Source organism: Hibiscus syriacus, unplaced genomic scaffold (assembly GCF_006381635.1).
Source record: "Hibiscus syriacus cultivar Baekdansim isolate YM2019G1 unplaced genomic scaffold, ASM638163v2 tig00000773_pilon, whole genome shotgun sequence".
NCBI classification, from domain to species: domain Eukaryota; kingdom Viridiplantae; phylum Streptophyta; class Magnoliopsida; order Malvales; family Malvaceae; genus Hibiscus; species Hibiscus syriacus.
In genome coordinates, this window is record NW_024061823.1 from 2022570 (window position 1) to 2037664 (window position 15095).

The 15095-nt window shown below is 34.1% G+C and overlaps 1 long non-coding RNA gene across 1 annotated transcript; it reads right to left on the reverse strand.

Annotated features, from left to right (window-relative positions):
* Nucleotides 1–1178: 1178 nt before the first annotated feature.
* On the reverse strand, nucleotides 1179–3466 carry LOC120217808. The gene is made up of 5 exons (XR_005525193.1): nucleotides 3424–3466; nucleotides 3263–3343; nucleotides 1906–2006; nucleotides 1589–1645; nucleotides 1179–1493 (listed from the first exon to the last, which is right to left on the reverse strand). It is a non-coding gene; the product is annotated as an uncharacterized LOC120217808 (long non-coding RNA).
* Nucleotides 3467–15095: the final 11629 nt, after the last annotated feature.

Consider the following 15095-nt stretch of genomic DNA (forward strand, 5'->3'; position numbering starts at 1 on the left):
CGTTTATATTAAAGAAAAGGAAGAAGTAAAGACTATAAAATCTGATAAATTGAAGAAATAATGAAAATAAAAAAGAAGAAAACCTGGAGGCGGAGGTTGAAGCTGGCCCTTCGCTGCTCTCTCAGTGCTCAATCTCTTTCTTCTATCTTTTATTTTATGCTTTACATTACAAGTTGATATTTCAAAAGGAAAAATACACTCCAGTTTATTCAATAATTGATTAAGAATAATAAATTATTTTTTAAAGTTACAACTAAATTATTTTATTAAAAATTAAAAATAAAATAAATAACTAATATATTCTGATATATAATACTTTTAGTTATATATATATAACTTTATATTTAAAATTTCATTAGTTTAATTATAAAATCAGAAAAGTTTATTAAAACAATAATTTGATAACTGTATTCTATCCTAAAGCAACAAATTACTATTACATTGTTATTGTTTCAGAATAATTAATTACATTTCTAGAAGAGCAAATAATTCAAGATAAAAATTAAAATTAAAATTAAAATGATAAAAATTTTAAGTAAAATATAAATTATGAGTTAATTGTATCGTATATCCCCGAATTATAATTTTCATTTTAAATTAGTCCTTATGCTTTTTATATTTTAATTCATCCTCAAACTACGACTCTCATTCTAAACTAGTCCTTAAACTTTTAAACATTCTAATTCATTTTTAAACTATGACTATCTTTCTAAATTGGTCCCTAAACTTTTGAATCTTCCACTTTCATCTAATATGTTTCAACCATAGTTTAACTTGACTTTTTCTCAAACATTTATAATAAACTTAGTCTAACAATTTTATTAACAAGGGATACGATTAGTAATTTGGTATACATATAGTTTGGAGGAAATGGAATGTTCAAAAAATTTGAGGACCAATTTAGAATGAAAGTCATAGTTTGGGGTGAAATTAAAATGTTCAATAGTTTGAGGACTAATTTGGAATGATAGTAATAGTTTAAGGATGAAATTGGAACATCAAATACCTCTCCATGAATAAAAAATGGCGAAATTGGTAAAAACTTATCTTGAGCAAAATAGTTCCCTGTGTTTAAACAAGGTCAAAGCCATTCCAGCTTATACGCAAAATTTGATCCCCACATCCTAACATGCCTACATTAATCACAAAATCAAATGTCTCGATCAAATACTCAGCTGTGTATCATTCCTAGATTGATCGAAATAACAAATTGCAAAATCGATCATATAACAAATAATTGCAGCTATATGCAAATTTTGACCATGACTGTTCTCGTTGTATGCCGAAACTTAACAGCAGGATAACGTTGTCAAGATCATTTTTAGCTTCAAAATTCTTCATATTCATCATAATCTTCTCTACAATCATACTGCTCTTCCTCGTCTATGTAGGAATATAGATTAGCATTCTCGGATTCAAACTCGTCGCTATAGTTGTCTTCCTCAAAACCACAAGCTTCAAAATTTGATGTTAGGCTTTTCAGTAACTTCCTCCTACAAGGAATCAAACCCAAGGGCGAAAATAAATAACAAGATCCAAAGCAACATAGCATATTTATTCTACAAAGGGAGAGAGAGTCGGAGCATACTGGTATTTCATCGGTTAGCTTCTCCAATGCATCATAGTTGATTTTCGAACTCAGTCTCTACAAAAAGAGAGGAAAAAACACATCATTATGCCAAGAATAAATATAACCTAAAAATTAAAACGGAAACCCAGAATGTCATATAACCATAAAATATAAAAGAATCTCAACAAGGCAAAGACATGAAATGAAAATAATTCATGGTAGATGGTAAAATTTTCTTCTATGTTCTCAAGGAGGCATGCTACGGAGGACAAGTCTGAAATAAATGAAACTTCAACAAGGAATATTTTACATGTAATGGGGCAGTTGATATTTACCTTTCTATTCTCCGGTTCCTTTTCCTTTACACTTTCCATCCTGCCAGCAACAGCTTTCTTAGCAGAAGATTCCTTCTCTGTAGCGGCTTTATTTTTTTCTTCTGCCAGTAAATATCCGTATAAGATATGGGTGAATTGGAAAAAGTTGTGCAAATATAGAATCAGTGGATAATCCAATTTTGGAATACATCATTAGGCTTAAATGAATGAGATTAACCCTGAACATCAAAAAACAAAGGATATAATAAAGAATGTAAAAGCAAAACTTGTGATGCAAGTTTCTGGCATTTGATGAAGTGACATTCAAGTGATTGAACAGTTCAAGCTAAAATCTCCTAATAGATTCACATACCTTGATTACAAATTCAATGGAAGAGAAACCAAAAGCTTGGTTTAGTAGCACTTTGAAAAAGTGATACATGATAGAGTACAAACAAAACAAAATGCATGGACAATATTAGACCGAATGTTTACAGAGATATGATGGATAAAAAGCGCGTGGAAGTGGTTATATGAATGTTAAACAAATATGAAAACACCAATTAAGCAGTTTAGTGTCCGACTCCATTGGTGGAGATGAAGCATTAGCGGTTAGCATGACCACTAAGATTTTGTTCATTTTAGAATGTAAGTACTCTATTTTCCCGATGGCACATTCAAAAACAGACAACTGAAAATTCCCTCTTATCATTTATCCCTTGTACATGTCTTCTAGACTTAATTAACCTTCATATCCATTGGCATCTCATGTTAAACAGCAACATGTTAGAGGATAGAAAGGGCATAAAAGCTAAATAAAGTTCTAATTTAACGGACATCTTCAGTGATCTGATAGCCAATTTAGCATATAGTTGGATGGAAAATTGCAGTAACAAATTAACAATCAAACCAATTTGTATAACTCCAGTAGCTCACAGTTCACTCGGAAGATAAAGATTAATTATTTTATGCCTCTAAACCAGGCAGTATGCAAGAAAAACAGTAAAAAAAAATTACAACTAAAGTCACCTAAATTATTTTGGATAAGATTTTCTTTTCTTTTTATGAACCTAACCATTAAGTGATAACAATAAATACCTTCAGCACACTGCTGACAGCTTCATTGACAATTTTCAAGCGAGAGACCACCAGCTGCCTTCACGGTTCACTCAGGTAACATTCTAGAACACATTCCGACATTGAAAACTAGATTATCTCATCCGCTACACCCCAAGTCCAAGTATGCAAACAAGTAATCAATTTCATTTTTCTCTACCACTCCATTCCTCACAGTTTTTGAGTTCTAAACAATTGTAATATAAACTCAAAGCATTGATACAACTGCAATTGAAGAGAGAGACAGGGAGAACTGAAATACCTTTGCATAACATTTATTCATAGCTTCCCACATCAACTTCTTGAAAAGCATTTCCGTTTTGTCGTTAAGGTATCCAGAAATCTACAAAGCATTTCGCATTAACTAAAATTTGAAATTAAAAGCATATATTTTCCAAAAGAACAAAATCGCGATCTACATACCTCGGCTTCATCGATATCAGATAATCATCGGATGCAGATTTAGAACGCGACTTACGTTTCCTGTTTCTCTCCTCTGAGAATATTTTAATCAACGAATATATCAAAAAACCTTTCAACAAAAGAATTCACTAAAAACAAAAATAAATGATAATAACAACAGAAAATGAATAAAATATTACGGTACCATTAGACGCCAAAATACATTCCCTTTCGTTTTTGAAACGTTCGGTTTTCTTTATATAGTAGGCCCGTAGTGCTGAAAATTACGGATATGGCCTTGAACATTAGACGGCCTTCCCTTTTACATGGATCATGGCTCATATAGGGCTAAAACTGGAGGCGATTCATCTACTTCGACGGCTTATGGAGAAATATAGGAAAAAAAATAGAGATCTTCACATGGCGTTCATTGACCTTGAAAGACGTATGATAGCGTTCTACGCAATACAATCTGGAAGACCTTGGAAACGAGACGGATCCCATTGCTTTTATCCGAGCGATTCGTGATATGTATTGTCGATCTACTACATATGTCAGGATTACAGTTGGGGACACAGAGGCTTTCCCAGTAGAAATCGGACTCCATCAGGGTCGGCTCTTAGCCCTTACATCTTCGCCTTGATTATGGACGACATTATTGTGCGACACCAGACTGTGTTCCATGGTGTATGCTTTTCGCTGACGACATGTCCTAGTTGCTGAAACAAAAACTGAGTTGAATAGTAGACTGGATAACTGGAAGAAAGCTTTGGAAGAAAAAGGTCTAAGGATCAATATTGAAAAGACAGAGGATTTATGTTCAAACTTCAGTGGGAACCAAAACGATGAAGATGTAGACGTATGCATCGAATGACACGTTCCCCCCTCTAAGGATTGTTTCAAGTATCTAGGGTCTATGATAAATAAAGATGGGGTGTAGATGATGATGTAACGCACCGTATAAAGGCGGGATGGCTAAAGTGGAGGGCAGCTACAGGAGTTTTGTGTGACAAGAAGGTGCCTCTAAAACTTAAGGGAAAATTTTATAGAGTTGCAATAAGACCAGTGCTGATGTATGGATCAGAATGTTGGGCAATCAAGAGGATCACGTAAGGAGGATGGAGGTCATAGAATAAGAATGCTTCGATGGACATGTGGTAAGACTTTGTGGGAAATGACTCCCAAACTCTGCAATTAGGATGTCCTTGTGGGGTGATGCATGTATCCGAAAAATTGAGGGAGGGAAGACTACGGTGGTTTGGGCATGTCCTTAGGAGACAACAGTCGTGCGGTCAGAGGTAGAGTCGATTATAGTCGGTGCCAGAAGGAGAGGACGACCAAGGAGGAAGTGGGTGACTGCTTGAGATCTGATTTGAAGATTTAGCCCTTACCGAGGACATGACCTCTGATAGGAAAGTATGGAGACTTAAGACCATGGTAGTAGAGTAGTGTGGGTCACAGTCATAGGGTGTAGCATCTCTGCCTTCTTTTTAATGTCTTTATAGTAATTTTCCTTGACTTCTACTTTTAATATGTTCTGTCATGGGAATTTTTGAAGGATTAAACTAGGATAGCGGAGTATGTTGCAATAGTTAGGTTTTAACCCATTTGACATTTTTCTTTTATCGTAGCTTGCAACAACTGACTTCTTGTTGTTGTTGTTTAAGATTTTTATTTTCTAGAAATGCATATTTTTATTTACAAAGAGCTTCATTTTTTTAAATGTTAAAAGGTTTTTTTGAAATTATAAGATAATATCTATTCAGAATTTTATTAGTCGTTGACAATGAAAACATACTTACGGACGCATCTACTTTAACTTAAGACTTCTAGGAAGAATAACTCTCTCCTTAATCACTAAGATCACTTAATAGGTTATTCAATATTAAAAGTTGAACCATTATTTGGTGCACTGTTAGCTAAAAATTTATAAATAGGATTTTGATCAATTGATTAAGAATACTCATATTATCTTACTTTGTGTGGGTTCAAATCCTAACGTTTACTTTAAAAATATAACAACTCTCTGCTTAATCAAAATAAATTAATAAATGTGATACTTATCATTGTTTTAATTTTGTTCGTGAAAAAAATTCACTATTAATATAAATTATAATGATTTTACAAGTTTAATCGTAATTTGACACATTTACTGTACACAGATGAACAATCAAAACATATTTAATTTAACTATAATAAATTTTAACTCAAATATAGAAATAAGTATTACAAAATAAACATATTACTGTGATGAGTATATGAACAAATAGATAGGAGAAGATGTCACTTTCAGTGAATTTATCTTTATGCAACAACACCAACAACAAAACATTATTCCCATATGCAATTGGGTAAGAGAGAGGTAGGGTAGTAGGCTGCCCCCCCAACGCCAGGTTGAGAGCAGCTTCTGTGGAAGACCTCCAACAGTCAGAAAATTAAAAATAAAGATAAAATACAATGTATGTATAAATAAATACATAGTAGAATAGTCTTCATATGCGCGTCTGTAATGGAAGTAATCGCTGCAAATAAATCCCTGCGTAAAAATCTCTGCATATAGAAAGAGATGTAAGTCCGGCTAAATTTAAAAGAGAACATGAAGAGAATGATACACCGTAGTCAGCATAGCAAAGTACGAGAAGGAAATCAAATTGGGTTAAAACCTAAACTAAGGCAATACTATTCTGCTACCCTAGTTCTAAGCCTTCATTAATTCCAATGATAGAAACGTATAAAAAGTAGAAGTCATGGAATTACTACAAAGACATTAAAAGAAGAGATGATGCTACACCCTATGGTTGTGTCCCACACTACTCGGCTACCCTGGTCTTAAGTCTCTATACTTTCCTGTCAGAGGTCATGTCCTCGGTAAGGGCTAAATCCTTCAAATCAGATCTCAAGCAGTCTACCCACTTCCTCCTTGGTCATCCTCTCCTTCTGGCCTAGTTCTAAGCCTTCATTAATTCCAATGATAGAAACGTATAAAAAGTAGAAGTCATGGAAATTACTACAAAGACATTAAAAAGAAGAGAGATGATGCTACACCCTATGGTTGTGTCCCACACTACTCGGCTACCCTGGTCTTAAGTCTCTATACTTTCCTGTCAGAGGTCATGTCCTCGGTAAGGGCTAAATCCTTCAAATCAGATCTCAAGCAGTCTACCCACTTCCTCCTTGGTCATCCTCTCCTTCTGGCATCGTCGACTGTAATCGACTATACCCCTCATGATCGCATCCGACTATTTTCGCCTAAGGACATGTCCAAACCATCAGAGTCTTCCCTCCCTCAATTTTTCGGATACAGGCACCACCCCAAATGACATCCTAATTGCAGAGTTTTGTGTCATGTCCCACAGAGTCCTACCACATGCCCATCGAAGAATTCTCATTTATGCGACCTTCATCCTCCTTGCGTGATCCTTCTTAATTGCCCAACATTATGATACATACAACAGCGCTTAAAATTTTCCCTTAATTTTTAAAGGCATCTTCTTGTCACACAAAACTCCAGTAGCAGACCTTCACTTTAGCCATCCCGCCTTTATACGGTGTGTAACATCATCATCTACACCCCCATCTTTATGTATCATAGACCCTAGGTACTTGAAACAATCATTTGAGGGTGGAACGTGTCCTTCGATGCATACTTCTACATCTTCATCTTTTTGGTTCCCACTGAAGTTTGAACATAAATACTCTGTCTTTTCAATATTAATCCTTAGACCTTTTTCTTCCAAAGCATTCTTCCAGGTAGCTAGTCTACTATTCAACTCATTTTTTGTTTCTCTTCAACTAGGACAATGTCGTCAGCGAAAAGCATACACCATGGAACACCGACTGGTGTCGCATAATAGATGTCATCCATAATCAAGGTGAAGATGTAAGGGCTAAGACTTGATCCCTGGTGGAGTCCGATTTCCACCGGGAATGCCTCAGTGTCGCCAACTGTAGTCCTGACGTATGTAGTAGATCTACAGTAGATATCACGAATCGCCCGGATAAAAGCAGTTGGGATCCATCTCATTTCCAAGGTCTTCCAGATCGTATCCCGGGGTACGCTATCATACGCCTTCTCAAGGTCAATGAACGCCATGTGAAGATCTCTATTTTTTCCTTATATTTCTCCATAAGCCTTCGAAGTAGATGAATCACCTCCGTAGTAGACCTGCCTGGCATAAAGCCAAATTAGTTTTCTGAAACTATAGTAACCTGTCTCAACCTTGCCTCTATCACCCTTTCCCGTAGCTTCATGGTATGACAGAGTAGTTTAATACCTCTGTAGTTACCACAACATTATGGATCTCCTTTATTCTTATAGATTGGTATCACCGTAGCTCTCTTCACTCCCTCTCTCCACTCCTCTGGCATCTTGGCAGTCTCTAAAATAATATTAAAGATATAGGTCAACCACTTAACTCTCTCTTCTCCTAGGGTCAACCACACAGTGATAGGAATTTGATTTGGACTGATAGCTTTGTCCCTCCCCATCTTTCCAAGGGCCATTTTGACTTCCTCAATCCCAATCCTACTTGTAGGGCAGTCATTGGCCGTAGTATGAAGGTCGGCTGACCCATCAACGTTACTATCTCTATAGGGAGAGGCACCATTATTAAATAAGCCAAAGAAGTAACTACCCCAAACCCTCTTAATATCATGATCTTTCACTAAAATAACATCATTGTTGTCCTTAATAAACCTAATGCTACCTAGATCCTTTTTCCTATTCTCCCTGGATTTTGGAAGCCTGAAGATGCCGTTTTGTCATTCCTTGGTGTCTAATCTCTTGTACATTTCCTCGTATGCCTTATCATTTGCTTTAGCCACTGATTTCTTAGCTTCCCGCTTTGCCTCCTTGTATATTTGTTTAGCTCTCGATCTTTCTTCGTCGTCATTGCATTGTAGCAACTCCTTGAAGCAAGTTTGCTTTGTCTTCACCTTAGTTTGGACTTCGTCGTTCCACCACCAAGATTCTTTATGTTCTTTGATCTTTCTTGTCGATAACCCAATGGTGTTTTTTCCCACTTCTCTGATGTAATTTGCCATATTTTTCCATATATATATATGCATTATTTGAGTTTGTAGTTCCAAAACTTGTATGAGACAAAACCTTACTCCTAAAGTCATCAGTTGTCGCTCCATGTAAGTTCTTCCAAAGGATCCTAGGTTTACCTAGTTTAGCCCTCTTATGAGTGCTTCGCCCGTGGCGTACGCGAAACACCAAAACTAGCAATCTATGTTGTGATGCACATGCCTCTTCAGGGAACACCTTACAGTCAATGCAAGCCCATCGATCCCGATTTTAAACCAGGATGTAGTCGATTTGGGTATAATATCCCCCGCTATGGAACGTAATCAAGTTCACATCTCTCTTGTTAAAGAAGGAGTTAGTGACCATCATATCGTGTGCAGTTGCAAATTCAAGCAACGTACTCCCCTCCTCGTTCATACTACCAAAACTGAAACCCCCATGAACACCGTCATACCCGTCGATTTCACTACCTATATGGCCATTGAAGTTTCCCCCTATGAAAACTCTTTGGTCCTCCGGAATACTCCTAAGTACATCATCTAACGAATCCCAGAAGCAACGTTTGTCCCCTCCTCTAGGCCAACGTGTGGGGCGTACACTGAAAGGATATTCATTATTTCTGCTTCTATAATAACCTTAATCATCATGATCCTATCATGGTATCTACAAACTTCAACTACATTTTCCTTGAGCCTAGAGGATACCAAGATACCCACCCCATTTCTAGCGTTATCTACGCCTGAATACCACAAATTGTACCCGTTACACTCTCTGGCGCGAGCCCCTTTCCACCTAGTCTCTTGAATACATGCAAAATCTATTTTCCTATTACATAGTACGTTGGTCAGCTCCAGCAGCCTAGCATTTAAAGTGCCTACATTCAACGTACAAACTCTAAGTCTAGTCTCATTGACGCCACTCTGTCGAGCCCGCCCCTTATACACCCTATAGGATCTAAAAGAAGGACATGACCTCAAGTAATCATCTATAATCGAAGCTATGAGGAACTATGAAAAAGGAAACCAAAGAAGACAGAAGATGCACCAATAAAACGCTAGAGAATTGAGGGGTACTAAGAAGCCTAGTTGAATACTTAATAGGATTTTAATTTATATAATACTATTGTTATTTATATTGCTAAAAGCCTAGTGTTAAAAGGGGGAAATAGAATAATATTGATTTTTATTATTTTGCGGGGTAAATATTTATGAATATATTTAATTGCTAAAAGCCTAGTTGTAAAAGGGAAGAAAAAAGAATAATATTGATTGTTGATTTATAAAATACGTTCTAATGTTTACTAACAATTTCGAAACCTTTTTTTTTGAATAATTTGAATTGAATACTAAGTTTATTGCTAGTAATTAGGTTAATAATGATAATAAGTAAGTTTATTAACAATTATAAGGTAAATTGGGTAAACACTAGCATAACACGTTTAAATACCTGGTCGACCACTATATGTACCTGGCCGGCAAGTAGGAAGTAGTTGCTATTTTTCGACGGGGTTATTTTCCGGCGAAGGTATCCAATTTAACCACGGTGAATTTCCCAATAAATCACTCTTACCATCTTTATTTCCCTATCACACACCATTCCATCTTTATTTCTCAATCTAACACCCTTTGCAAAAAGGCGTGGCCCATGCACTGCGCCTTACCCTGATGTGGCACCACGAGGCAGAAGGCGCGGCCCATGCACCGCGCCTTACGCTGATGTGGCGCCATGTGTAAAAATCGGATGCTAATTTTGTAAATATTTTTAAAATGGTGCCTGATATATAATTAATTTATGTTAGGATGATTTTTGTGTAACAACGTCAACTTTATTTATTTTTTTTTTGTGTGTGAAAAAAACTTCCTAATTAAAATCTTTAAATATTCTTTTACAAATTATTTTATAAATCGACAAATTTTAAAAATATAAAAAATATTAAAATAATTGATTCTTTAGCTTTGCATTCTTTTTTTATTAAATTTTATTCACTTTTAATTCTTTTTTATTGTATTTTTATTGATTTTTAAATATATGAGTTATAATTCAAATTAATCATTTATTCTGCTATTATTCAAATTAATTAAGAAAAATTATGGAAAAATATTTCTAAAAGAAAAATATAAATATATACATGAAAATCTAAAGATTTTTCTTTCTTTTGTGTTACTCTCTAAACTTGTAACAAAATTCAATAAAAAATGTAAAACTAAAAAAATATCACATATATATTTAAAATATTTTTCTAATATTAATTTTAAAAAATATTAAATAAATATTAAATTTTAATTTTATTAAAAATGAATAAACATTATTAACTGTTGTTAAAAAATAATAAGTCATTTGATCCCTCAATTGTAATTAAAAGTTTATTTTAATACTTTTATATTTTTAAACAATTAATTTTAAAAGTCAATAAAATTTTTAAAAATATATGAAATTTATAATTTTTTAAATTATATAATATTTCTTATCATCATCATCATCATTTTATAAAAGAAATACTAGTTATAAAACTTTTATAAAAGTATTCATATTTTAAATTACTTACACTCAAAGTTTTCATACACTAGATTATATGTATTGTGTAATTTCATGCAAAAATAAAAAATCAATAAAATAATTTGTAAAAGAATATTTAAAGATTTTAATGCAGAAAGTTTTTTTTGTACACACAAAAAATAAATAAAAAAAGTTGACGTGTTTAGACAAAAATCACCCTAACAAAAATTAATTACATATTTGTCACCATTTTAAAACACTTTACGAAACTAACACCCAATTTTACACGTAGCGTAAGGTGCGGTGCATGGGCCGCGCCTTTCAACACGTGGCGTAAGACGCGGTGTATGGACCGCGCCTTTCTGCAAAAGGTATTAAATCGGAAAATAAAGATAGAAGAATGTCTGACAAGGAAATAAAGATGATAAGGGTGATTTATTGGAAAATTCGCCTTTAACCACAACCTCACGTGGGGTATATATCTTCGACGCGTGTTAACACAAACCAGACTGGTACATACTATGCTGGCGATATTAGTTGGGATCATCGCAAACTTGATGATTTAATATGTTAAATTGATGAATAAAAACTTTTTGTTTTGTGTTTTTTCTATTTTCGCACTAAAATCCACAACCATTTCATCCAAGTTTATTTATTTTTTTTTGAATTAAATTTTTTTGATTTTTTTGTTTGCAATTAATTACACACACATATATATACTAGTTTTCTATCAACATATATATGTTTACTATATTTATATTTATATTTATATAGTCACTTTTCATAAATTCTATATATATATATATATATATATATGCTATTTTGAATTATATGTAATAATATTATCATAATAAAGCTCACTTATTTTTATCTTTTAACGTCCTCGCACTTCTCGTACCAATCCATCTCTTCGAGCCCCTCCTCAAAATCCACCTCTCAATCCTATTCTTAATCTGAATTTAGACCCAAATAAGTTAATTATCCAAAATTCATGTTTTAACGAACCCGTTCACCCTAATATTTTTAACGTATTTCACAAGATTTTGAGTCGTATCCTCTTAGGAGTGAACATGTGTCTACCTTTCCCTCCATGATTTCCCTAAAATTCAAATATATCCCCTCCTCAAAGCTTGGATATTAGACACCACCTTTAAAGTTAAACTCGTTGTCTATCATCAGTTGGCTAGTGTTTACTACTTCAATGTGGTCTATCTCCATAATGAAACTAGAACCCATATCAAGAGTATTCACTCCTATCTTATGGGGCAATACATTACTATTGATGCTTCGACCATAGCTAGTGACCTTGGTCTAGAACTAGTAGGGATTGATAATGAGTGCGACTTCGTCACTTCTTTCTTTCAAGACGGAATGAGTGCTAGTCTCTTTGACTATCATGAGTGTTTTCTTCATCCGATCATCTCTTGGTGGTTTTGACCATCCGTAGATAAATATTTCACTCTCTGCAATATCAGCATTTGGTGTCTTCATTGCTTCCAAAATAATCAAAGGATAAATTTTCTCATATAGTGTTTGTTGAGCTTGTTAACACCATCAACAACATTCATTCCAAGCGAGTCAAGTCATTAGTCTATGGTTGCCTTTTGAGCCATATGTTCATTAAAGATAATATCGATGTTTCCCTTGACCTCTTTAATTGACCTAAAATCTCTTCAAAATTCGAAATGAGAACAATTCGAAAACAAGTGGCGAAGAAAAGAGAAGCAAGCATCTAGTTTTTCCTCTGGTGCATATCAGTCTCAAGACAACGATGTGGTGTACGATATCAATGATTTGGTGAATCGTGTTCCTGACGATTCCTCGAATCGGTGGTGAAGATGCGAGTGCAATTCCTCCTTACTTCTAAACTTTTATGGAAATGATAGACTTGTGGTTTGCTACCACGGAGTCTCACTTTTCTATCTTAGGGACTTAAGTCTCATATATAGCTTATAGACAATTGGTGATAGAGTCTCATGTCTCGAAGATGTCATCCTAATAGTGTATCTTGCAGTCGATGTATATGGATTCGAAGCACAACTTTCACGCTTGGTTTAACACTTTGACAGATCAGATCGACACGATGTCAAGTAGAATTGAGGCTCTTACTTGTGACTTCTCGTCTTTCTGCTCCTCACCCTCGGATATCGCTCCATCTCCTCCATCATCGGATACTTGATTACACTTATGTTATTGATGGAATTGTTAGACTTATGCTCTTCATGGTTTTTGTACTTTGATTTTTTTTTTGGAAATTGTATATTTGGATGATTTTATGTTCTTGGATATGTTTTCATACTTTTATTATGGATTTGGATGATTATTTATGCTTTTATGGATATTTATGTTATTTGGAATTAGAGGTGGAAAACGGGTCATTTGGATCGGATTCGGTTCATGTCATTTCGATTTAGACTTAATTTGGGTCTGATTTGGGTCAGATCGGGTCATTTTGGGTTTTGGTAGTAAGCTGGGTCGGGTTATTTAGGGTTATAATTTTAGTTGGGTCGGTTTGGGTATCGGGTCGGATCAATATCAGATTAGTTTATTTCGGGTCAGGTCAATATCTAATCAATTATTTTAAGTTTGGGTCAACTTTGGATCTTCAGGTCAATTCAGGTTGAGTTTGGTATAATTCAAATCAAGTATATATAGAATTATTGATATATTTTTTTGTAAAAAAGATTGGGTTTGGATAAATTAAATTCGGGTTAATTTCAGTTCGGGTTAATTTCAGTTCAAGTTATTTTCAGTTCGGTTGCTTTCAATTTGGGTTGCTTTCGATTTGGGTTGTTTTTGGTTCGAGTTGCTTTTGGTTCAGGTTACTTTCAGTTTGGTTAAATTCAGGTCGGTTTCGATTCGGATTGGGTTACTTTCAGATCATGTTTCTTTTTGTTTGGCTAAAATTCGGGTTGGTTTCGGTTCGATTCGGTTTTTTTGGGTTTTAGGTCAAATTTGGGTTATCATGTTTAGGTGTATTTCGAGTCTCGGTTCGAGTAATCGGGTCCATGTCAAATTTTCCAACTCTAATTTGGATTATTATTATGATTTTATAGTATTGGATATTTGTGGCATGCTTATTTTTTAATTATGACCATGTTTATTGCTTAAGGATTATTATTTATGTTTACTAATCTTTTTGGCAAATTTGATCTTCATAGCTTATATATATACATTTCTATCTTGTTTTATCTTTTTGATTTAACAAAAGGGGGAGAAATATTAGAGTAAGAGAGATCATTTATTTTCAAGAAAATCATAAAAAATCTTAAAATTTTTCAAAGATTTTGTTATATATAAAAAAAGAGATTGTTGAACCATGCTTTGATATTTTGATATACCAAAAATTAATATTTCTAAAGAAATTTTAAGATTATTTTATATTTAATTTTCAAGTTTATATTTGATTCAATCGTTTGGATATGAAAAGTCTTTTGAAGGTTAAAAACTCCATTTTTACAAAGGGTTTTGGAATTTAATCGAGTCAAAAACTATATTTTAACCAGTAGTACTCATGCTTCAAGAACAATATTGATATTGTTCATTTAGTATCCATACAATTAGCCTGAAAATACACATAGGTGTAGATACTGCTCATAGCAGTACTGATACTACTGGAGCTTTAAAAATTCCAATAAGCTATTTTGGTACTGATATTGTGCAAGTATCGACACCAGTATCGATAATGAAGTTTGAGTACCGATACTCCCTTTATGTTTTTGAGAATTACAAATTCTAGTAGCTTATTTTAGTACTGATATTGTGCAAGTATTGATACCAGTAACGATACTCATGTTAGAGTATCGATACTCCCCTTTCTCAACTGCTAGATTTTTTTATTTGTTGTAGGTAGTACCGATACTCTAAACACGAGTACCGATACTCAAGGCATTTGGGTAGCATTTATTACGGAAAATTTCATCCCAACAACTCTATTGACTCCCACAACAACCCAAATGGCTAAAATTGAATGAATGGGGTATAAAAACAAGATTTCAAGTCATATGTGAAGATAAGAGATCAAAGAGAAAGCCAAAGCAATCACATTGAGCCAAAATCAAAGTCAACATTCTTCAATATTTCTTTTGCTTTCAAAGAACACTTTTTTTACTAATTTGTCAAATGTTCTTATTTGTTCTTGAATTTTGCAAGCAATTTCCTTATGAAT